Source organism: Papio anubis, chromosome 17, assembly GCF_008728515.1.
Source record: "Papio anubis isolate 15944 chromosome 17, Panubis1.0, whole genome shotgun sequence".
In the NCBI taxonomy this organism is placed as follows: domain Eukaryota; kingdom Metazoa; phylum Chordata; class Mammalia; order Primates; family Cercopithecidae; genus Papio; species Papio anubis.
The window spans coordinates 20,459,245-20,484,674 of NC_044992.1; the positions used below are offsets into that span (position 1 = coordinate 20,459,245).

Here is a 25,430-nt window from a genome sequence, read left to right on the forward strand (position 1 = left end):
CTTAAAAATCAGAGAACTTTTCAAAGCTGGGATCATCCTGTACTTTTTGCTCTATAGCCTGCTTTCATTTTTTATTTTCTTTCTTTCTTTTTTAATATTTAAAGAGGTACATTCTGAGCCAAATGTGAAGACCATGACCCATGACGACTTCAGGAGGTCCTGAGAACATGTGCCCGAGGTTGTTGGGTTACAGCTTGGTTTTATACATTTTCGTGAGACAGAATGACCAGTCTAAACATTAAAACAGAGATCTTAAGACAAAAGAGACTCTTTGTGGCAATAAGATACCCAATTCCAACCTGACTCTAGTATAACATCACATGACAGCAGGCCCTGAAAGAAAGAAACAAAAACAAAAGTATTTTATCCTCAAATAGATTTCTTTGATATATTTTGAAATGGCCTGGCAAAGCTGTCTTTTGTGGGGGAAATTTACATTCTGTAGAGAATCCTCTTCCCTTTCTAGGTAATTTTCTGATCCTGAAAAGATTAACTGAGATCCTAGCGCCTTTTAAAGGTCTGAATGGGAAACACTTGCCATCTATTGCCTTTAAGGGTGGCTACCTTTGAGACTTCATCTACATAATAAGAACCTTGGGCTCCACAACCCCTTATCTTAACCCAGACACTCCTTTCTATTAATTCCAGGTCTTTAATAACTCTTTTTCTTTTTTGTTTTCTTTTTTTTTTTGAGCCAGAGTCTCACTCACTCTATGGCCCAGGCTGGAGTGCAGTGGTGTGATCTCAGCTCACGGCAACATCCACCCCCTGGGTTCAAGTGCACACACCATGCCTGGATAATTTTATACTTTATTAGTAGAGATGGGATTTTGCCACGTTGCCCAGGCTGGTCTCGAACTCCTGATCCTGAGCTCAAGCAATCCGCCCACCTTGGCCTCCTAGAATGCTGGGACTACAGACTTGGGCCACTGCACCTGGCTGATAATAATTCTTTCATTTTTGTTGGACAATAAACTACGAGTATTATTGAGTACTGCTCCTGTGTAGCATTTCATCAGATGGATTTCAACCTGGAGTTGGAAGAGACCACTGAGGATTGAAGATAGATTGTTTTCCTGGGTGAGCTCAGGGAATCGACCCTTGGCCCACTTCGGTATTGTAAGACTTGCTTTTTTCTAACTAAGGGACTGAGTGCATTGCAGTTGGGTCCCTATGGTATGTAATTATGGGGGTTGTAAGCTTGGATTTTAAGTGGAAGATTTGGGGCCTGGGATGATTTCAGATATAGGCAAGAATGGAAAAATAATGATTGTAAGCTAAAGCAGTAACACGATTCAAGCTATTTGTTCATTTGGTCATTATTGAGGACCTGCTGTATGCCACCACATGAGGCCAGATGTCCTTGATACGGAAATAAATAAGAAGACCTTCTAGTTTCAGACAGCATCTGTCTCAGTGAGTGAAGACTTAAAAAACCAATTCATGCGGGAGGCTGTTAGAGATGCTCTCACTGAAGTCTATCCTGTCCCCAAAAGGAGTCTGAAGGAGGGGGTTGGCAAGGGGGGAGCTGGCAAAGGCTTTGTAGGGAGTAGGACGTTCTAGGTGGAGACAGCCTCTAAACAAGGCCCCAGAGGTGTGAAACAGCTTGGATAGATTAGCTTAGCAGCAATGAAGCAATAGCTACACCTTTTCATTTCTCAATCCATTTAATATTGGGTGGAGTAGCTGCACTTGTGAAATTTGGCGTGAACCTTAATATTCTTAAAGTGAAAGAAAAAGGCAGAAGGTATGTATTTCGAAAGCATCCTATAGTTTTCTTTCTGTCCTTTCTCTGGGAAAATGTAGCTCTCCCCCGGAAAAACGTAGCAGTGGTTTCTGTTAACTCTGGTGTTTGCTGTCTGCCTGCCGGCCCAGTGCCCATTCATCATCTGAGTGCCCCCTCTTTACAAGGCACTGTGCCCATGGGGCTCAGAGCCTGACCTTGCTAGGCTCTTGCAATCTGGGGAGGTGGACATCTATGTTGATAATTGATGTTCTGTGCCGACCAGTTCTGTGGGAAAGTGGAGGTAGGAGCAAGAACTGTGTTGGCAGGAGTCGGGAAAGCTTAAGGCTGCCATGCTCAAAGGAGAGGGTAAGTGATGGACACTCCCTAGACCCTCCTCCCTCTCCACCAAAGGCATAGCCTTCATAGTGCTGGAAATGATCCATATCCCTCCATTGTGCTGTGGTGGGAAAAAGACAGGGAAAGAGCCCTCCAGGGAACTGGCGTTTGTTGTGGCCTGCACTGGCTGGGTCCTGGAGTAGGATGTGTGCATCATGAGCCCTGCATAGCACATTAACGGTGAGGAAGTGACCGCTCAGGTGTTGGGTGATGTGTCTAGGGTCACATTACCTAGAAGAGTGGCAGGGCTGCACTTGCTGCAGGCTTGCTTGACCCTGAAGCCTTAAAAAGACCCTGAAGGGTATGGTTCCTCTCACCATACCATGGGCTGCAGAACTCACTTCTGGGCCTTGTAAGGCCGCTGGTGGGTAGTGGTGACAGTGGGAGGAGTAATACCTGAACAGAGGCTGCCCTAAATAATGGCTTGTGGTGGTCAGCGCCTGGAAGCCCTGGGTGTGGTTCCCTGCAGAGAGGAGTTCTGAAGCCTCAGAAATGAGGGTTTTTGTTTTGTTAAAATTGTCTTGGGCACCCGCTCTCCAGTTGCAGGTCAAGGCCTGCCCTGTGGCTCAAGTGTGGGGCCACATGGAGGTTGAATCAACTGCTCCCTTAGTGCTCCCAGGGGCGGGAGGACAGGAAATCCCTCCAGGATTGTTTAGTTCAGCAATACTCCTCCCCATACCTGTGTTACAGCTGAGGAAAGGAAGCCCCTTCAACCGCAGGCATTTGGTGATTCTATCATGTTGGCATGGTTTCTTCTCTGACCTGGCCATGGTGTGTTTGGTGCCAAGAATGGGCAGCCTGAGTGGTGATGGTCAGTCAGTCCCAGGACCTCCAGCTGTCCACGTTCTCTGCACAGCCCAGCCTTGGATGCTTGCTTGTGGGGCCTGCAGTGTGAGTGTTTAGAGCTGACAGATTTGTGGGGGATTTCTGCCACTGTTAAAACCAAACCAAAAAGCAAGGAGCTCTACTGAGCTGTATGATTATTTAAGTTACAAACTGAGACAGGTTGTAGTGAGGGACCTAGAGTCTAAGACCAAAGGAAAGTCCATGGCACAAGCTTTGAACGTGGGCCGCACCACCTGAGAGCTGTGAGCTTTGGGAGGAGCTCTTCATCCAGCCCAGCTGGGCGTGGGGATAGTAAAACTGTTTCCCCAGCCGCGAGTGGGGATAGTAATACTGAACCTGGCAGGGCTGCTGTTAGACCATGGGTACTCGGTGCAGCAGAGTCTCTGTCAATGGCAGGGGTGACGCTTTGCAGATGGGAGAAGGGAATAAACTGTAGTTGGTGTCAGGCCCTTTGCTGCACCCTTTATACCGAATTATTTCATTTCACTCCATAACACCTCTGAAATAGGCTACACTGTTCCCATTTGACAGACACCAAAATGAGTTTCAGAGAGTTTCTGAAACTTGTCTAAGTTCAGTAGGAAATGGAGTTTAACTTTCAAATTCTTTCCACCTTGCCATGAGAAAATTTCCATTCCTGTAGAAGATGGCCTTCTATAAAGGGCACCAAAGGGATTTAAGTCACACCCTGGGACATATTCCTAGACCCAAGTGGTTTCTGTATCTTGTTATAGACCAGACAGTAGCAAATGCAATAGGTAAATTTATGTGCCTGTGGAGGGGGAGAGTTAATTTTTTCCCCTCCCTGGACATTAACTCTGGAAAGCTTAATCTCCTAAAGCTTAATCTTTAGAAAGGGCTCAGAAACTCTGCTTGGTGTGCATAATAAGTGCTGTGTCCCCTAAGGCATTTGTTAGATAAAACGAAAATTAAATAAATAAATAAAATGCTAATTATGCCGCCAGCCCTGAAGTCTCCTTGTCTCTGCTGGCTTTTCCGTGCAGAATGGGCACAGTGGAGCTTTGTTCTTCTGCCCCTTTGTCCGGACGAGGCCCCTCTGGGGCTGACTCACAGGCAGGGAGGCCAGGCCATGCCCGCCCAGGTTTCCCAGGCCCCACTGCCTCCAGCTCTCACTGGCCTCCTTTTCCCGAGGGTGGGGCGGCCCCCTTTCAGTGGATGGGAGGGGTGCTGCCTTCCCCCTTACCTATTTCTCCCAGTGGCAAAAAGGGGCTGAGAGTAGGTAGCTGGAGGGTGCGGGAGACGGTGTGATTCCCTGTTTGCCAGTTGGCCTAACTGGAATCTTCCTGAAATCAGTGTATCCCTGTGAGCAGACAGCAGGCACTAACTATGGGCTGTTTGGCCTTGGGTTCGCTTCCTGCCTTGGGCAGTCTGTGGAATGGAAGCCTGGTCCTTAAGCACTGGTGGCTATCACCAGCAGGAAGTTTGTTCAGCACCGTGGTTCTGAACCCTGTCCTCGTGTTTGAGTCACCTGGGTGCTTTTAAAAGACATCCATGTCAGGAGCACAGCCCTGGACCAGCTGACTTAGTACCTGTGGAGTGGGAACTGGTCCAGGCATCTCTGTATGTATACCCGCTCCAAGGGATTCTGATACATAGGGAGGGTGGAAAGCCCCTGGTTAGGATACCCGAGCTGAAAGGACTGCTCAGGAGTTGCTCGTTCCACCCTTCAGTTTACCCATGAGGACAATGAGTTGACAAATGCCACTGTTTTTTTTTGAAACAGGGTTTAGCTCCATTGCCCAGGCTGGAGTGCAGTAGCACACTGGAGCCCCGACTTCCTGGACTTAGGCAAGCCTCTTGCCTCAGCCTCTTGAGTAGCTGGGACCACAGACATGAGCCAGCACACCTGGCTAGTTTTTGCGTTTTTCTGTAGAGATGGGGTCTCACTGTGTTGCCCAGGCTTTTCTCAAACTCCTAGGCTCAAGTGATCCACCTGTCTCAGGCTCTCAAAGCATGAGGATTACAGGTGTGAGCCACCACGCTTGGCCAGCAAAGGGTACTCTGATGGAGGCAGGTGGGTTAGAACCAGGTCTCCTGAAGTCTGAGCTCCCAAAGCACTGCCTGTTGCCCTGTTAATCCACACTCTCATGGCTATGGGAAAGGCAGGCAGTTGGAATTATTTTGTTGATGATAAAAATGTCTGCTCATCACCCATGCTGGTAGGGAGACCAGTTTTAGTTCGGTTTAATTTCTCTGTTCTTTCCTTTCCCTGGCACATATTTACCATCACATCTTTTCACATGACATCACAAGTATTGATTTTCTAGGCCATGAGTTCTCGGAGGGCAGGTTCTGGGTAATGGCTGGGTTTTTGTTACAGTCATTGTTGTACACTGGTACCTGGCCAGAGCAAGCTTTCAATAAATGTTGTGGAGTGGAAAGGTGGATACCAGACCCCGAGCCTTGAGCCTGGCAGAGCGTCGCTCTGAGCCCCTGGGTTAAGTGGGTCAAGGCAGCTACCCTTTGCACTTGGGCAAGTTCACATGAAAAATCCATAGACAGGCAGAGTCAGGAAAAACAGAACTGAGAAGGGGCTATGAACTTGATCCTAGGAATACTGGCTTACCTAAAAATAAACAACCACACGATCCTCCACACAACTTCGGCCCCCGCTCCCCGTGGCCCTCCCGCCCAGCTCGCCTTTGCAGTGAGCAGATCCAGTATACATGTCACAGCTGGAATCTGGCTTGTGTTTGGAAATAAACAACTTGGCCCCTCTCTCTGCCTGGGATTTTCCTTTATCAGGAGATGCTCAAAAGCCACCACCCGAGATGAGGTGTTTCTTTCCAGCAGAGATGAGATGTTCTTTTCAGCAGCCTGCCTGAGAGCTCCAGGGAAAAGAGGGAGGATTTTGTGGTGGGACAAACACCTTTACAATGTCCTTTTCTGGTTGGTATTTGGAGAGGGCTTGAGGGAGTAGGCTGGATATGAAATAATTTGAGGGGTGAAAGCAGAGGACTAATCCACCAACCCGCCAGCAAGACTACAGTGGGGGAAAGTCTCTGTCTTGTAGGGGGAGACACCATAGATAGAGGGCAATGGGTGTACCGCTCTGAATGCTGGCTGCCCAGTTAGGTTGCTTTTTGCAGGGTGGCCTGTCCTCAGGCAGCAGCCAGGCAACATTTTGGGGAGATTAGCTCAGGGGATTCCTGTGTTTCTGCTGTAGCTAGTTCAGAGTACTAAGAAAAAAAAAAGCATCCTACTACCATCATGTTAGGTAGAAACTGGCAGTTCAGAAACGCATGGGGAGGAGCCTCCTCTCCCACACAGGGCCCTGGGGAGTATAAATTGGTACAACTACTCTCAAGAGAAACTTGACTAGGTATGGTGAAGTTAGGGATACACATACCCTATAGCCAAAAATTTTACTTCTAGTGTCTGTACTGGAAAAACTAGCATGCAAGTGCTCAAGGAGAAATAGATGTACATTGTAGCATTTTTGGTGATGATGAAAAGCTAGAAGGGACCTAAGAGCCTATTAGCCGGGAAATATATGAATAAATGATGGTTTACACAATGTAGTACTTTTCACCAGTTCCATCTGACTTACATGAACCAGCCCAACTACATTTAAGAAAAACGTTGGTAGAAAGGTTGACGAATATTTGTAGTAATTATACCATTTCTGTAAGGTTAAACAAAACAAAACAAAACAAAACAAAAACAAAGAGAAAGATACCATTTTTGTGTTTGAGTTATTTAGAAAATGAGAGACATGTTGCTGCCATCAAGTTGCTCACAGTCTGATGGGGGAAAATTGGCAAATAAATAGCTGGAGGCTTCCAGATAGTGAATGTTGATGTTATTGACCAAGTTCCTTGTCTTGCAAGATATGACCAATTTGGAGGGGATATTAGATAAAATGGAGTTCAAATAACAGTAACTCAAACAAGTTAATTTTTCTTACACATAAGAGAAGTCTGGATGTAGGTAACCCAACATCAGTGTGGTGGATCCACAAAGTCATTAGGAACTCAGGATCCTTCCAGCTTACCCTTCTGCCATTCCTTGTCCTTATGTTCCTAGATGGCTGCTGGAGCTCCAGCTATCACATCAGCTTTCCAGAGAGCAGGATGGATGAACTGGAGAAGGATGTGTCCTGTAAATATTCCTTTTCAAATTACACAATGTAGTACTTTGTGGCACTTCTATTTATGTGTCATTGGCCAGGTATTAGTCACACAGCTACACCTACCTGCAATGGGCCAGCTAAAACCTCAGCATTCTGTTAGGAAGAAAGGAGGGTGGAAAGTGGGAGGCCACCTCTAGATGATGAAAGATGAGATAATGAGTTTGGGTACCTCTGGCCCATGCAGGCTGGCCATCCATTTGGGGGTTAGATTGGGGCTGGAGCTTATGAGAGGAATGGGGTTCAGAGTTTTCTAAATTGGGAGGCATCAGCATGTAGGTGACTGTGGGAGTCCTGGGAAGGAGGCTGCTGAGTTGTCAGAAGGGTAGGAGAACTGGGAAGCTAGAGGTGGGCATGTCTGGGAGGAGAGACCACCTGGCCAGATGCCCCAGTGAGGTCAAGCAGGATGAGGGTGGGAGTGAGAACATGGACTCTGAGGGCTTCTGCAAGAGCAGTTTTGGTGGAGTAGAGAGACTAAGGTCAATGGAGGAGTAATATTGAACAGCTGAGGAAACGTGTCAAGATCTTTGAACTTGAAGGAAATGAGAAAGAGAAGGAGGAGTTGAAGAGAAAGTATTTCTTAAGGCCAGAAAGATTTGAATGCAGGTTTGGAGGCTGAAGGACAGCTAGACCTCCCCTCCCCATCCCCTTCCCAAGGAGGGAGGTAATGATGGGAGGTGAGGATAGGCAAATCTAGCAAGTACAGGCCAGTGGCCTCCAGTGTCTCTGCAACAGGGATTGTAGAGCATGAAACTGGTGAGATGCTGCCCCAGGAATTGGGGAAGAGCAAGGAATTAGATAGGATCAAGTCAAAGAGCTGCTAAGCCAGAGGAAGTAGGTCAAAACCTAGAACTTTGGATGTCCCCAACCCACCTGCACATTGAGTTTCCTCCAGTAGCAATTACAGGAGCAGAGAAGAAGAGATTACCCAGGATTAGAAGGCTGCAGGCAGAGTGGCAGGAAAAGGCAGGGAGGGGGGCTGTGGGGTCCTGGAGTGGCAGTGGTGTTGTGGAGTTCAAGCAGGGTATATTACATTATGCTATAAGGTGGAAGAGGGTGGGGCACATTTTTGAAATATTCCCATTAGAAATGGTAAGAAAGAAAAAAATCTTGTGCCCATGAAGTTGTAAGTGTCAGAGCATTGTCTCATCGTTACTGAAAATGTGATCATTCCAGACACACAGAACTGTGCTCTCAGTCACCCGCATCAGTGCTTCTGTATATTCTGAGTTGCATTAATTTGCAGGCCACTTATTTAATATGAAACTGTGCCTGCTTGTTACTTGGTAGCAGACCTGGGAGCCAGGTGGCCTGGGTTCAGATTCCAGCTCCGCCTCTTACTGTGTGAACTTGGATGGGGCTGTGTACAGTCAAGCAGGTTGTGCACTGCACAACGTGGTGAAGGGTTCCTGAAATCCAGACTACCCTTATTGCCAGGAATATGCCTTTTGTGGGTCTGTGCTGTGTATGTGCAGAGGATGTGAGGCACTCTTTCACCTTGCACAAAGGCACTGCATGGGTTGGTTCTGGCTCTGGCTTTGGGCAAGTTACCTCTGCGCATCAGTTTCTTCTTTCGTTGGGAGAATAAATGAGTTACCACATGTAATGTACTTGGAACAGTGCCTGACACATGGCTAAGAACCATGGTAAGGATTAGATGCCGATTATATGTAGTAGCGGAATGAGCTGAGCCTCTTGGGTCTCCTCTGAAGGCTTACCTTGAGTTTCCCAAAGCCTGGCATTTAGGAGAGGCTATAGCTCTCCACCCCTTACAGTTTGGTCACTGAGTTTGCATTTTTTTTCCCAAAGATTACAAAGATTTCCAAAGGTTCTCTCTAAACCTTAAGCTTTTCCAGGTTGCAGCTGCTTAATCTTAAGGCAGATGACCTTGGTGTTCCTGGTGCCTTCTTCGTCCGAAAGAGGATGAGGTAGTTGGGGCTAAGGACACCCCAGGTAGTCTAGCAAGATTTGCCATTCAGACATTTGCGTAAATCTTCTCCCTAAACATCAAACTGGAGAAATACAGGTGTGCTATAGGGAGAATGAAAACAGCCCTTTCCAATTTGGGACAGTTTGCTTGAAAGGTGGGGCCTTACCCCTGTGGCATCCGGATCTGTTCCGTAACTGCAACCTTCTTCTTTTTTTTTTTTTTTTGTCTTTCTTTCTTTCTCATGGTTCTTGTATGAATTCTAATTAAGAGACATTACATTCAGAATTATAGCACTCATAGTGATAATTTTCAGAAGACTATAACAACTTCTTTGCCACTTAAGGGGTACAAAGGGTGCAGCTGTTTCTCTGAATGAATTCTTAAATAAATTACTACTACTGTGTCTGGAATTGGTGGTTCTTGGTCTCACTGACTTCAAGAATGAAGCCGTGGACCCTTGCGGTGAGTGTTACAGTTCTTAAAGATGGTGTGTCCGGAGTTTGTTCCTTCAGATGTTCAGATGTGTCTGGAGCTTCTTCCTTGTGGTGGGTTCATGGTCTCGCTGACAGGAGTGAAGCTGTAGACCTTCGTGGTGAGTGTTACAGCTCTTAAAGGCAGGGCGTCTGGAGTTGTTCATTCTTCCCAGTGGGTTCGTGGTCTTGCTGGCTTCAGGAGTGAAGCTGCAGACCTTTGCAGTGAGTGTTACAGCTCATAAAGGCAGTGTGGACCCAAAGAGTGAGCAGCAGCAAGATTTATTGCAAAGAGCGAAAAAACAAAGCTTCCACAGTGTGGAAGGGGACCCGAGTGGGTTGCCGCTTGCTGGCTCCAGCAGCTTGCTTTTATTCCCTTATCTGACCTTACGCACATCCTGCTGATTGGTCCATTTTATAGAGAGCTGATTGGTGTGTTTTGACAGAGTACTGATTGGTGCATTTACAATCCTTGAGCTAGACACAGAGTGCTAGACAGAAAAGAGCTCCAAGTCCCCACTAGGTTAGCTAGACACAGAGTTAGCTACAGAGTACCAGTTGGTGTATTTACAAACCCTGAGCTAGACACAGAGTGCTGATTGGTGCGTTTACAATCCTTGTGCTAGACACAGAGTGCTAGACAGAAAAGTTCTCCAAGTCCCCACTAGGTTAGCTAGATACAGAGTACCAATTGGTGTATTTTCAAACCTTGAGCTAGGCACAGAGTACTGATTGGTGCATTTACAAACCCTGAGCTAGACACAGAGTGCTGATTGGTGCGTTTACAATCCCTTAGCTAGAAGTAAAAGTTCTCCAAGTTGCCACCAGACTCAGGAGCCCAGGTGGCCTCACCCAGTGGATCCCGCACAGACTGCAGTCGGAGCTGCCTGCCAGTCCCCAGCGCCGCCTGCACTCCTCAGCCCTTGGGCGGTTGATGGGACCAGGCGCCATGGAGCAGGGGGCAGCGCCCATCGGGGAGGCTCCACTGGAATGGGGGAGCTCACACATGGTGGACTGCAGGTCCCCAGCCCTGCCGCGTGGGAAGGCAGCTAAGAATTTGAGTGCAGCACTGGCAGCGGACACTGCTGGGGGACCCGGGGCAACCTCCGCAGCTGCTGGCCTGGGTGCTAAGCCCCTCACTGCCCTGGGCAGGTAGCGCTGGCCAGCCGCTCCATGTGCGGGCCGTGGAGCCTGCACTTGGACCTGCTGGAACTCCTGCTGGCCTGTGAGCGCTGCATGCAACCTGGGTTCCCGCCCGCACCTCTTCCTCCACACCTCCCCGTAAGCAGAGGGAGTCGGCTCCCGGCCTTGGCCAGCCCAGAGAGAGGCTCCCACAGTGCAGTGGCGGGCTGAAGGGCTCCTCAAGCGCCGCCAGAGTGGACGCCGAGGCTGAGGAGGCGCCGAGAGCAAGGGCTGCTAGCACGTTGTCACCTCTCATTACACTCGAATTTTCCTATTTGTAGCTGTGTTACAGGTTACTGACCGCAGGTCCATGTTCCAGACATTCTTTGCCAACACAGATTAATTAAAAGAGAGCCACCCCCAAAGCCTTAGGGTGAATTGGGAAAGAGAAAACAGGCCATTCCTTGGTAAAAGTTTGTAGTTTTCTTTCCCAATACATCTTTTTATTGAGAACTTCCGTTTTTATCCTGTGTTACTCCTCTGCCATCTCACACTCTCGCTCTATCTGCTGGATTTTGGCCACAATGCACCTCATTCATTTGTATCAGTTGCAGTTGTCAGATGGACATTTGTTGATGGTATTCTTCCTCATGCATCTTTTTTAAAGCACCTTCCTGAGAGGTTTTGCTCCTGTAGTTTTTATTGGTTGTTATTCTGACAGCTGAACACCAGGGTTCAGGTTGAGAGGTCCTCTCAACGTACTGGAAAACGTATGAACTCTTTCTCATCATCGCGCAGTTCTGTATTTGAAACAGCAAATGATTCTTGGGCCGTGGCATCGGGGTGGTATTCGGGCTCCTCCTGGGGGGCGGGTGGGGCTCTGTAGGAAGTAGAGCTGCTCCAGCAGCATGCTGGTGATCTCCCTAGGACATGGGTACTCAGGAAGGGCGGACGCTCCCCTTCACCTTCTCTCTCCTTTCATGGACCATAATTGTTTTGGTCCGAGCCTTGATGTTCTCCCAGCACTTCTTCAGCTGTTTGAAATCTGGCAGGGACAGCTCGGCTGAGAGTTGTGTTTGTGGGCCAGCGCCTGCAAGTACATTGCTTAAGGCCAATAGTTTGTGCATCACTTTTCTTATATTCCAGCACATATTTGTACTTTTCTACTAAAGCCAGCAGGGTGCTCTTTTCTAGTTCTAAGAAGTATTTGGCAGGTTTTATAATTTCATTGTTTTGCATTTTCCACTATATTTCTCCTGGCCGCTAGGCATCCTGTAATCCCAGCTACTTGGGAGGCTGAGGCAGAAGGACTGCTTGAGCCCAGGAGGTCACGGCTACAGTGAGCCATGTTTGCACCACTGCACTCCAGCCTGGATGACAAAAGGAGACACTGCAGCGGCGTGCCCCGCCCCCGCTTTTTTTTTCTTTTTTGAGACAGAGTCTTTCTCTGGAGTGCAGTGGTATGATCTTGGAGTGCTGGAGTGCAATGGTATGATCTTGGCTCACTGCAACCTCCACCTTCTGGGTTCAAGCGATTCTCCTGCCTCAGCCTTCTGAGTAGCTGGAACTTCAGGTGCCAGCCACCATACCTGGCTAATTTTTGTATTTTTAGTAGAGATGGGGTTTCACCATGTTGGCCAGGCTGGTCTTGAACTCCTGACCTCAAGTGATCTGCCCACCTTGGCCTCGCAAAGTGTTGGGATTACAGGCGTGAGCCGTGCCCGGCCTGACTTCTTGTTTGGGGCACAAATCAGACTGTATAAGAATCATGAGAAAAACAGTAATATCTTGGGCTTTCACCAAATGCTTTATCCTGGTCAGCACTATCTTTAGAAGACATACATTTCCATAGTTTCTTGATTTTAGGATATATTTCATAGTTTAATATTTCTGAAATTGGGAGGGTTTGTATGATATCTTTAATGTAGTATTTCTTTGCTCTCCCCAAATGCTGTTATTACATTGATTATGTGTCTCATAAATGAACATCCCTACCTCTTGTGGGTCATCCAGGAAGGAATTTGTTTTATTGGTCAGTAGAAAAGGCTCTGACCTAATTAGTGTATCAAGTAGGTATTCTGTGTAAGTTAATGCATTTATTTTATTTTTTATTATTTTTGAGATGGAGTCTCACTCTGTTGCCGAGGCTGGAGGGCAGTGGTGCCATCACGGCTCACTACAACCTCCGCCTACTGGGGTTCAAGCGATTCTCGTTCCTTAGCCTCCTGAGTAGCTGGGATTACAGGTGCATGCCACCATACCTGGGTAATTTTTGTATATTTAGTAGAGAGAGGATGTCACCATGTTGGCCAGGCTGGTCTCAAACTCCTGACCTCAGGTGATCCGCCCACCTCAACCTCCCAAAGTGCTGGGATTACCAGCGTGAACCACTGTGCCTGGCCAAGTTAACACATTTAGTCTTTGGAAGAAACTGAAGCTCAGGACTAGGTCAGTAATTTGTTAAAGGTCACACCGCTAGAAAAGAGTAGATCCAGTACGTGAGCCCAGCTCTGTCTAACCATGATGTTCAGTTCTTTCTCCATCCCAGGAGAGACCTGTACTTCTTCACCTCTGGCTCCTGCTGTTTTTTTAAGCCTAGGATGCCCTCTTCTCTTCCTATTGAAACTTCATTTATGGGCCAGGCACTGTGACTCAGGTCTGTAATCCCAGTGCTTTGGGAGGCTGAGAAGGGAGGATCTCTTGAACCCAGGAGTTTGAGACCAGCCTGGGCAAGATGATGAGACTCTGCCTCTACAAAAATTTAAAAAAAAAAAAAAAAAAAATTAGCAGGGGTAATGGTGTTCACCTGTAACTCCAGCTACTCAGGAGGCTGAGATGGGAGGATTGCTTGAGCCTGGGAGTGTGAGACTGCAGTGAGCTATGATCACGCCACTGCACTTCACCCTGGATGACAAGAGAGAGACCTGTCTCTACTGGAAAAAAACAAAAAACAAAAATCCCAAAACAAAGCTTATACCACCTGTTCCCCAAAAACCTACTGGGAAAAAAAAGCTCCATTTATTATTCTTTCAATTTGAATAACATTTTGTGATTATAAAAATGATACCCGTTCTTTGAAAATACAAAAAAGTAAAAAATAAAACTTTTCTATTTCCAGTGTTTACATTTTGAGATGTTAATTTTGCTATAAAAATAGAAATTGACCTCAAACTTGAAAAAAGAAAATTAATGCCTTTAAGTTAAAATAAAAAAGATATGTGGAGATCATACTGCAAATGCAGTTTCCTTATCTTGAGTTGTTAACTTTCTAGAAGATTATGGGCATTGCCTCATATCATTAAATACACTGTTAAAAGGGACTTTAAAAAAAAAAACAAAAAGTTGCCTCATAGTTTTCTGTGATTGACACACCAGAATGTAGTTACTTACTTCCCCATGTTTGGCTATTTTAAGTTACACTTCCCTGAATAGGCTTATGCTTACACTTAATTGTTTCTTTAGGATAAATTCCTAGAAGTGGAGTCTGGCTCAAGGGGTGGGGGCCGCTTGTGGGGCTTCTGTTCCATTGTCCTGTTTCTCTGCTGCCCTCCAGGGGGGCGATGCCGTTCCACACTCCTGCCATGCTCCTACCACAGCCATACTGGGGAGTCCCTCTGCCAGTGCTGCCAAACATCTCCCCATATGTTTCCATGTTGTATTTCCTTGCTTATTATTAAGGTGGGAGGTTTGTTACCGTTGCTGGCAGAGGTAACTTTCCTTTGAGATAAACATGTATATTTCCTTGGCCTGTTTAACTGACTTCTTCATGCAACCGCACTCATTCTTCAAGACCCAATTCAAAGCTCATCTTTTCCATGAACTTTTTCCAGACACCTGTCTTTTCTCTGAAGCTAGAAGCTTTAATTTTCATATTTGAATTCTTGCAGCCTGCGTGTATCTGAAAACCCTTGTCAAAGACACTTTTGCATTGTAACTTGATATCTTTGGCCCCCACTTGAATCTGAGGTCTTTAGGGTAGGAGATGGGTCATTCATTTCTGTATTGTTTGCAGGGCCTTGGCACCATACTGGGTAACTAGTGGGTACTCGATACTCTTGAATGGATGGATAGATGGACACACACTGTTCTTAAAAAACAAACCAGCCCATCCCATACCCGTCAGCAAAATGAGTCTAATGCCATCTTATGAAATTGCTCTTCCTTCCGCATCTTTCCCTTTGGAATCAGTGAGGTTTTGCTCCATCTAAAGACCCAGCAGGGGCTCACGCCTGTAATCCCAGCACTTTGGGTGGCTGATATGGGTGAATTGCTTGAGCCCAGGAGTTTGAGACCAGCCTCGGCAACATGGTGAAACCCCATCTGTACAAAAAATACAAAAATTAGCTGAGTGTAGTTGTGTGCGACTGTGGTCCTGGGTACTCAGGAGGCTGAGGTGGGAGGATCGTTTGAGCCTGGGAGGTCGAGGCTACACTGAGCCGTGATTACACCACCACACTCCAGCCTAAGCGACTGAGACCCTGTCTCAAAAAAACAAAACAAAACAAAACAAAACACCCAGCAGGGCAGATGGAGTAACCGGCAAAGCCGGCCTTAGCGGTGAGGTTGGGCATGGCAGCCTGAGCAGGGATCTGCTCCAAATAGTACATCTACCGTGGGCTCCTGGACCTTTCTCCTTTTGCTAGAAGAGAAGCACCAGCACCCTTCCTTTTCCTCTTGTGACGTTTTAAAATGTATTATTACCATTCATAGCCTTATAAAATCAGTACACGGTAATTACAGAACATTTGGAAAACACAGAAAAGTAGAAGGAAGAAAATGATTACCTATAGCCTTCCCACTCAGATCAGCCCATTCATAAATGACATTTCTGCTGTGTTTTCTTTCAGTTGTGTTTTCAGGCAAAGACTGTGTGTGCAAAGTTTTGCTTACGTAGTTCTTGCCATCCATCATGCAGATTTTTTTGTCCTGCCTGTCGCTTAGTAAAATAACACAAAAAACTTCCTATGTTTTTGTAAACCTGCTCAGTGGCTTTGTCATAGTTGAGTAAGTGTTTTTACCATCGCCTCCTTAGCTGGGCTTCTATTGTTGGGTCTTTGGGTTGTTTGCACTGTGTCCCTCTAGTAAACAATGTCGGCATGGACAAGTTTATGTTGGGTGTTTCCTTGTCCCTTTGCTGGTTACCCCAGGCAGACTGGCCCATACCAGCCCTTCCCCGCTTCATTCTCCTCCCTTGGGGCCAGTGCCCCATTTGCCTCTCGGTTTGTGTTTCTCAGTCTCTGTGTGTAGCAATATGTTGAGAAATGGCTTCCTTTTTCAGGAAGAAAACTCAAGATGTTGAGCCTTGAGGAGGCCGTGCACAAAGGTGCAGAGTCCTGCCTGTTGGATCATGGCCTTGGCACTGCAGGGCGGCCCCCTTCTGCCTCACAGGCCCAGGGTTACAGAGGGTACAGGTGACCAAGAGGCCACGCCTTTGGAGGGGCTGCCTGGCAAACCTTTTCCCCTGACAGTAAGCTAAGGGGGTGGCCCTGGTCATATGTTGCAGGTCTCTGGAGAGGGTATAGTGAATACCTGGGTCCATTTTCTGCCTGGTCCCAGACTCGGATCCATCATGGCAGATCTGGCCCCTGCGTTCTGTGGGCGAGTGTTGGGGGAGAACCCCTCCTGTGGGGTTGCTGAGATGTGTGCTGCGCTGGAGGTGGCTTCAGCCCTGCTCCTCTGAGCAGCTGCTTGGAACATGCTGTTGAGCTCCAGAGAGCACTTCAGCATACAGCCAGTGGCACCCTGAGGAGCTGCGGTAACAAAGGCCACTGCAGCACTCAAGGCTCAGGTTTGGATGGTGGAATAACATTGCCTGGGTTCACCTGACACCCTGGATAGTTACTTTATCTCTCTGTCTTTCACTTCCACGTGGGGATAGTAATAACACCCACCTCCCCGGATGAAATGAGTTAGCATTCTATACACTTCTTAAAACAGTCCCTGTTTGTTAATTAAAAATAGGGAACCAGTGTTACCAGCTAGACCAGTCACTCACAGCAGGTTGAACCCAGGCCTTCTGCCGTCCAATATGGGGGAAAGAGTGCTGGACTAGAACCAGGAGACCTGGAGACCGTCCTGGCACTGCCTTCTACTTTTTGTGATTTTGAGTCATTGTCCCTCTCTGGGCCTCAGTTTCCTCATCAGTTTTTCCTCTATTTCTGTGAGATGACCTTAGGCCCTTCTTAGAACTTACAAGGATTTTGTAATTTAAAGGCATTTCAGACATCTCAAGACGAGTCTGGTCCTGCTAATAATCCCCACTGGTTGACGTGGTCCTTAGATGGGGCCGATTGCAAAGGCCAGAGGGCAGGAGATGCAGAGCCCTGTAGGGTTTGCCCGGTTTTTCTCGGTGCGGGTGAGCTATCCTCCACCTGGAGGGTTACAGTAGCTGGGTCACCTGGGAACAGGCTGTGGGAGAACTGGCCTCCTTGGGAATGTGCTGTCCTGCATGGCAGAGGTACATTTCAGGTACAGGCTGCTCTGTGAGGCCACCCTGTGCTCCAGCCCGCAGCACTTGAGACTGACTTGCCCTGAGGTCTGTGTGAGCGAAATCGGGTCTTATGCAAGAGTGAGTGCGTGCATCTCCGCTTTGAGCTGTTACGTCAGAAAGCTAAATACAGAGAGCCCTTGCGACTGGAGAACTAGCAGGAGGCCCTCGCTCTGATTCTTTGTCAGCGGGTGGGATGGGGTAGGATGTGGCTTACAGGCCACTGTGGAGGAGAGGACTGTGCTAGGAAAGAGGTTGGAGCTGGTGGACTCTCTCCCAGGCACTGCTTTTCCCACAGGCCTTCTGGAAGGTTCTGGCCTCCTCCTGATCAGGTGGCAGAGCATCCCGGGGGCTCCTCACCAGGATTCGTGTGCTCTGTGTCAGTGATGTCTCCATCTGCATCATTGCTGGTGGAGCACAGTGGGAAAGGTCAGCCTTCAAACTGTGGAAGGTCAGACCCAGCGCCTCAAGCCTGGAGGGACAGCATGGGGCATCAGCCTCTTATGAGTTTAAGTTGGCTCTGGCACATACCAGCTGGGTGACGTTGGGTTGGCTTCCTGACTCTCTGAGTCCTTTTTTATACATGAGAACATTTGTACTAAGATGCCCAGCATTGGTCTGATGGACAGTAGGCACCCCAAAAGTCTCAGTCATTCAAGGAGGTAATGTAACCCATAGTTAAGAGCATGGGCTGAGCAGCTGAACTTCCTGGGTTCAGTTTCTTGCTCTGCCACTTACTAGCCACATGATGTGGGACTGTTCCTCATCCTCAGTTTATGCCTCTGTACAATGGGGATAGTTATGTTAGGGCGTCTCTCATAGGTTTGTTGCAAGGATTAAGTGAGTTAGTTCAGTTGTCCCTTGGTATCCACAGGGGACTGCTCCCAGGAACCCCCTAGGATACCAAAATCCAAATTCTCAAGCCCCCTCAGTACAGATGCAGATGCAACTTTTTTTTTTTTTTTTTTCCTTGGACAGAGTCTTACTCTGTCGCCAGGCTGGAGTGCAGTAGCACAGTCTTGGCTCAGTGCAACCTCTGCCTCCAGGGTTCATGCGATTCTCCTGCCTCAGCCTCCCGAGTAGCTGGGACTACAGATGCACACCACCATGCCCAGCTAATTGTTGTGTTTTTAGTAGAGGCGGGGTTTCACCATGTTAACCAGGATGGTCTTGATCTCTTGACCTCGTGATCCGCTCACCTCAGCCTCCCAAAGTGTTGGGATTACAGGCGTGAGCCACCACGCCCAGCCGTAACCATTCGTTTTTTAAAAAAGACTTCTGATCTGCCATTGAATCTATGGATACAGAATCCACAGATCCTAAGTGCTGACTGTACACATGAAGTGCTTAAAGCAGTGTCTAGCGCATGATAGCCACCCTTGTTGGAGTTAGCTGTCATTGTCTAATTTCTTCAATAAGGGCGGTCAGTTCATTTCTTGGGAGCTTGGCAGCATACCGTCTCTCTTTATTTTGAGATGCATCCCCACTCTGTTCAGCTAGAGCTTGTCCAGGGTGAAGGGGTGTGTGTGTGTGTGTGTGTGTGTGTGTGTGTGTGTGTGTGTGTCACTGCTTTTTTTCAGCCGTGTCACCGCTATTCAGGTCTGGAGAGAGCTCCCCTTGCAGCCTGTGGGCCAGGCCTCTCCTTGGCTGACTGCTTCGGGCTGTGTGTATCTTGTTACCCATCCTGGTTTGCCTGCCTCTTCTGCACAGACTGTGCTCAGAGGTTTGTGTTGCACAGTTTGGCTCTGGTGTGCCCAGCTTTTGACCGCCTGAGAATGAAGTAAGGGCCAGGAAAGCCATCCTATCAGTGTGAGTGTGTTCCAGCCACGCCTGGCCTTGTCTATGTTTGCCCCTTTTCAAGGAATACACCAGGGTAGCTTGGGACATGCCATGTAGATGGAGTCATCCAGGAATGTGTTTAAGAATCTTAAAGCAATAAACAAGTCAGACTAACTGCTTTCAAAGAATACAAGAGACTGGAATTTTCATGATAGAGATGGCTGACAATGAGTGTTAATCTATTTTAGCAGGCCTCATGTGAAGCAACAGACATCCCCCTCTTCCCCCATTTTACAGATAAGGAAACTGAGGCAGAGAGTGGTTAAATAATCTGAGTTAAAGCAGCTAGTCAGTGGCCGAGCTGGGATTTGAACCCTGGTCTGTTGGCCTCTAGGCCCCAGCACCTGACTATCCATCACTCTACTGCCCCTGGCTGGCATTCCTGGGATTATGCAGTGGCGGCATCCTGTCCCCTGAGCCCTTTCTCATCCCCCACTAATGGTGGTGCTGGTGATGTGAGCCCAGTTACAGCTGTGTTGCCTGAGGTACACAGGGCCTAGGGGGATAACTGCGTTATCTTTAGCCATTGCTTATTAGAGAGGGTGGTCTTGCCTTCTTTCTCCCTCCCAGAGCTGGTATCACCTAAACCTTGCTGCCATTTTATTCCTGGGTTCCAGGTCTGATTTTTATTTCCCCTACATCCCTTACCTCCTTCCTCTGACCAGACAAAATGGTCCCTCAGGAAAAGAGCTTTGAGGATTATACAGTGGAGATGGCTGTGGCTAATCAGTGACCTTCTCAGATTGCTTAGGAAAAGCGTGATTGTCCTTGTCAGGACTTTCTTCCCTGAGAGGCATCTAAGAGGTCCCTGAGGTCACAACTGGGAGTGACCCTGGGTGGGACGCAGTGTCTCAGGGGTGCTTTGTTTTAATCTATGAATTTAAAATCATGCTTTCCTGGGTGGGAGTTGGGGTGGGCAGTGGTTGTGAAGCTGGCACCACAACATAGGATGGTGTGTAGCCTTGGCCATGTCCCTTTACCTCTGAGCCTTGGTTTTCAGTGAGGATCAGATGAGGTGCTGTCTTGCCAGAGCGCTCCGTAAACTCTGCAGTGCTGTGACTGAGTGTGAGGTGCTGCGACCAAGTATCCGTAAGGTACACAATCATCACATTGGTGTGTGCCACAGAAAGAACGGACAGTCATGTCATTAGGGGTAATTCTGGTCTCATTTGAAACTCAGCGTGGTGATTTGGTGCCAGAGGTGTTCCTTGGGCCTCTGGTACAAGTGGATTGTTAAAAGATGGTGTAGGTGCTGATCTGCCCTCATGCATAGAGCTTCATTTCGCAGCCGGTTGCTCTCCTTGTTCCGTGGGAAGCTTGCAGATACATTAACAGATCAACAATCGTGATCCTTCATCTGGACGCTTGCCTTCTGCGCTCTTCCCCTGTCACCCGTCCTGGTTTTCCTATCAGCTGCCAAAGGCACAGCTTTGACGTTAAGATTAAGATTGCAGCGAAGGAAGATGGGAAGGAATCTTTGCTGGGAGCTCGCCGTCAGCCAGCTGCTGTGTCATACTGTTTTGTCTTCACAGTGATCTTTTGAGGCTGCTCTTTGCCCCTCATTTATAGCAGAGGAAGTAAAGGCTCAGACATTCAGTTGCCCATGGGCCCTTAGCTGGTAGGAGTCAGGGGTGAGATGTGTACTTGGGTCTGTCTGACTCTAATGTCCATGGTCTTTCTGATTAAAATGATTAAATCTCCCTCTCTGTCTTGCCAGGAGCACCTAGGCCCACTCTTCTTTAGGGGATGGTATGCTTCCTGCCCTGCATATGGGATGGAGACGGGTGGATGGAAGCAGCATCCCCAGCTGGCTGGAGACGGCCCTATGGGGCCTGGCCACGATGGCAGATACTGCCTCTCTCCAATTGCTTTCTGTCTGACCCACCTCCAGGGGTGTGGGGAAGAGTTGGAGATGGTACTGTTGGAGCAGCGGCTTGTGCTGTTGGCAAGCATAGGGTTCCCCTCTGCCTGGGAGACAGGGCAGGCACAGCGCTGAGGTGAGAGACAGCGGGGCTGGGGCTGCCTGTGCGCTGAATGCCCTTTGAGGGTGGAATCTCCAGTCGAAGAGCCCCTCCCCGAGAAGCACCAAGTCCTAGTAAATCAAACAACAAACAGGGCTCTGCTTGGGCGGCTCATTTGCTGGAGAAACTCAGTGCTTCAGCTTCCTGCTAAAGGTATGCTGGTATGCCAGAAATTCCCTGGACAAGCAAGAAGGGAAGTCATGTCTTTATAGTAAAAACACTAATAAAACAGCTCTAGAATCTTCTCCTTCCTTTACACCCACACTACCACTAACTAAATTACCTTTTGTTCTTATCATTTGCTGAATTGCAGTGCTGCTTAATTGATTTTCCTGTCTTTGGTTTCTCCACACCCACTTCAATCTGTCCTCTTTATGGTTTCCAGAATGAGAATCGTTCAGAAATGCAAATCTGATCACGTTTTTTCCTTCGCTTCCTGCCCCACGCCTGTAAGATTGAGTGCAGATGCCTGAGTGCAGATTCCAGAGTGACCTTCTGGAACTTTGTAGGACCTGCATGAACTGGGTTCCCTGACTGAAACAAAAAAAGCGGTACCAGCCATTGATCTGGAGGGTCCAAGAAGGCCCTGCTTGTGCACTGGCCCCTGGGTGGGGACCATTCCATCAGGGGCAGGCCCAGGGCCACTCATTATGGTCTCTTCGTCATAGTAGTCAGGGCTCTGGGAGACTCTGTACTCTGTTGGACAAAGTAGCCACAGACCAACCCAGGTTCAAGGGGAGAGGAAATAGACCTCTAGATTGGAGGAGTGTCATATACTTTGTGGCCATCTTCAATCTGCTGTGGTCGTCTACACTCGTATGGTAGACTCAGATGATCCTGTGACTACCCAGTAGGGAAGAAGAACCCTCACCACCCACTGCCAGGAGCAGGGGCTCCCCCACCTATTCTTTTTCTCTAGCAAATGCAAGATCTTACATAGCCTGCTTCACTCCCACACTCACCTTGTGCACTCCGGGAAACTGAGTCTTCATGTGTCTTCCTAAGTGCAGGGGTGCAGCTGGGGGTTGTATTCCCAAACACTCAGCATCAACTGAATCAGGGTAGAACAACAAGGATTCCATATCTCTAGCTCACGGCAAATGTCTGTTATATAATGGACTTGAAGGTACTCTAAGGTACTGCATGTGGTTTACAGTATGCCAGCGTCCTTTTTCAAGGATATGTAACTCTCAGCCTCAGTTTCCTCAGCTGTAAAATGAGATTAATAATGGTGCCTGGCTGGGCGCAGTGGCTCACACCTGTAATCCCAACACTTTGGGAGGGTGAGGCAGGCAGATCGCCTGAGGTCAGGAGTTCGAGACCAGCCTGGCCAACATGGTGAAACCCCGTCTCTACTAAAAATACAAAAAATTAGCTGAGCGTGGTCACGGGCACCTGTAATTGCAGCTACTTGGGAGGCTGAGGCAGGAGAATCACTTGAACCCGGGAGGCGGAGGTTGCAATGAGCCGAGATCAGGCCACTGCACCCCAGCATAGGTAAGAAGAGCAAAACTCCGTCTCAAATAAATAAATAAACAAACAATAAAATAAAAATACCTATCAGAGGATTCATGTAGGTATTAGGTGAGATAATATAGAATGTATATAGCATGATACCTAGTACATAGGAATGCCCAGTTAAATAGAATATATCCAGTTGTGGTTAAAACAGTCCTGGAATACAAAAATTAACTCAAAGTGGATCAAAAACCTGAATAAAAAAGATAAAACAATAAAACTTCTAGAACCCAGGAGAACATGTTTGTGAATGTGGGCTTGACAAATATCTCCTAGATAGGAAATAAAAAAAGATTGTTAAGTTGGACTTCATAAAAATTAGCTGCTCTCCGAGATTTAAGAACTTTTGGAAGAATGCTTTTAGATGGCATGTGGTTCGAAGAAGAATGAGGGATACCTTTTTTTTTTTACTGTTGTAGGTTTTCTGGAAGCCAGCAGGAAGCCTCAGCCTTAGAAACATTAGCCGTAGAAGGAGGTTTGGAATAGTGTGGACTTAATAGAACTACTTTTGGTTGCAAGTAACAGAAAATGTGACTGGAATAGGCCATTATGTTTCTCCTGCAATGAGTCTGGAGTTAGGTGGCACACATGTGCTGGTTTTGTAGCTGAACAGGGATGCTGTCTGGTTTTTCAGGCAGTTCTTGCCATCCTTGTGGTTGTGAGATGGCTGCTGCAGCTTGTCCGTCTTCAAAATGGGCAGGAGGTGTTGGCAGCCCCAAGATCTGTCCCATGCTTTCCCAGCAGGTCCCCTAGCAGGCAGGTCCTCATGCCTCATTAGCCAAAACTGTCACAGCTAACCAGCTTCAAGGGAAGCTGAAAGTGGGGACTGAATCATCATGATGGCTGTGCAGGGACCCCATCCAGATCAATTACATCACACTTGCTGAAGCTGAGGCTCGTGGGCTGTGATGTGAAGACCGGGCTGCGAACCACTGACTGAGACCAGTTCATCACTGGGCTTTGTTCAGGACCCTGAACAAAACTGGGTCCTGTGAGCAAGGGAGAAGCTGGGAGCTGATATTAGGTGGAGATGAGCAGTCTGAGCATGGTGCTCCACCGGGCGTGGCGGTTCAGGCGCCCCTCATCCTTCTGGGGGAGTTCACACTGCATTCATTGATCCCTGGTGTCCGGGGCACTCATCTGTCCTTGCCCCTTGCCCCTTGCCCCCCTGTCCAGCCCTTTGTCCTTTTCTGTGATGACCTGAGTTGCTAAGCCAACAGTCACATCCCTGGAAAGGAAGCCCTCTATCTTTCCAGCATCGGGCACAGTCTCCTTCTCATAGTTGGTGCGCATAGGTCAGAGTTTAAGGTGCCTTGCCTTCCCCATCCCTCCCCTCCAGTGGCTCCCCAGGGAACAGGCCTTAAGGATAGGTAAGGGGTTTGGCCCATTGGCAGAAATCTACCTTTGCCATTAGGTGCAGCCTCTGCCTTTTCCCCTAGGCCCCTGCTTGGTAATTCACACCCAGGTCCCTTTCAGTGTGCAATGTCAGTAATACTCCAGGATTACCTGTTGTGATTAAGGGGTTGAGCGGAGGGAAAAACTAGTTCATGGCTGTGCGCTGTGGGCCTGGTGACCTTCAGACAAACACATGGAGTGTGTGTTTGAACTGGGACACAGGCCGTGCTGATGAAGGATCTGGTCTGTAGGCAACACCGCACCTGTGGCTCCTGACACCTGGGCCAGCACTCTCCTCAGCCTCCCAGCAGAAGCACCGAGCAGCGGGGCTGCTGTGTCATGGACGCTCATACTGGGACAGAACTGCTCTGCTGTCTGTTGCTTTGCCTTTCCTAGCCCTTGGTCAGGTGTCTGTGCGGACACATCTGTTCCCCCGACTTGTGTGGGTTCCTGAAAATTATGAACCCCTGCTGCTTATGACCGTTGTCCTTAGAGTCCAACAGTGCCTGGCATCGGGAAGAGGTTTGGTTGTTGGATGACTGGATGATGGGCAGAAGTTCTTCGTTGCCCTTATTCAATTGCTTCAGGCACAGGGGAGTTAGGGGGTAAAGTGGGTGTCTTTCTTTCTCATGATTTAGTCCTGTTGGTCCCCACAACCCCTAAGGACTGCTGGTACTAACAGCACATGAGGTATTGGGGGTTGTTGTATCGAATTGAGGTAGGAAGGAAAACTTGAAAGGCAGATCAAGACAGATCATTTACTGGCTTTTCAAAGAATTGCTTTCTGAAGAGCAGTGTTTGGACTCACCTTGGCTTTGCAGGTGGGAGCTGTATTAGGCTGTTAGGTCAGGGAAATGCCTTACTCTTCAGTTCTGCATCTCACAACCTCCATGGCGCGTGAAATGGCCTAGCAGTTGTTTCTGAGAAAACTCGGGCCCTTGGCCATTCACCCTGGCCCAGCCCAAGCTCTGCATTTCCCAGGAAGCATCATGGCTGCTTTTAACCCATATTTGACCACATAGTCTCTTCTTTCCCTGACTGCTCATTCTTAGTACTGGAGCAGTGGGAACAAGTGATTTATCTAAGGTGGATGCTTAGTTGCACAGAGGAACTAACTCATCAGTGCTTCCATACAGGGTCTCTTGCACCCACTGCTGCACCAGCCAAAGGCAGTCAGTCATACTCTTAGACAAGTGAGCTCGTTTTGTCTTAGCCTGGAGTTGAACCTCCCATCTACAGTCTGTTGTCAGGTCCTCAGACTTTGCATTCCCAGTGGAGCTGAGGGAAGGGCAGGAGGCCCTGAGTTCCCAGCTGTGGCCGTTCTCACCCCTGGCCTCCTTGGGAACGTCTCCACTTGTGGTCTGGGTTAGACTTGTTTGTTTGTGTTTGAAGTTCCCCGACTCCGAGTTTGACGTCAAGGCAGGATTGCTGGTGGGAGGCTTGGCGGGGAGGTTGTCTCTACACAAATGCAAAAGCCTGGCAGCTTCCCCAGGAGAGTGCGGGTGCGGGCGGGGCTGGGCGAGGGCTGGC

The 25,430-nt window shown here is 48.2% G+C and overlaps 1 protein-coding gene and 1 pseudogene across 1 annotated transcript in view; one reads left to right on the forward strand and one right to left on the reverse strand.

Moving 5' to 3' along the window:
• The window catches only part of KSR1 (kinase suppressor of ras 1), a 170,703-nt gene that overhangs the window by 61,680 nt on the left and 83,593 nt on the right, over positions 1 to 25,430 (forward strand).
• LOC103878699 lies at positions 11,044 to 11,879 on the reverse strand (annotated as a pseudogene).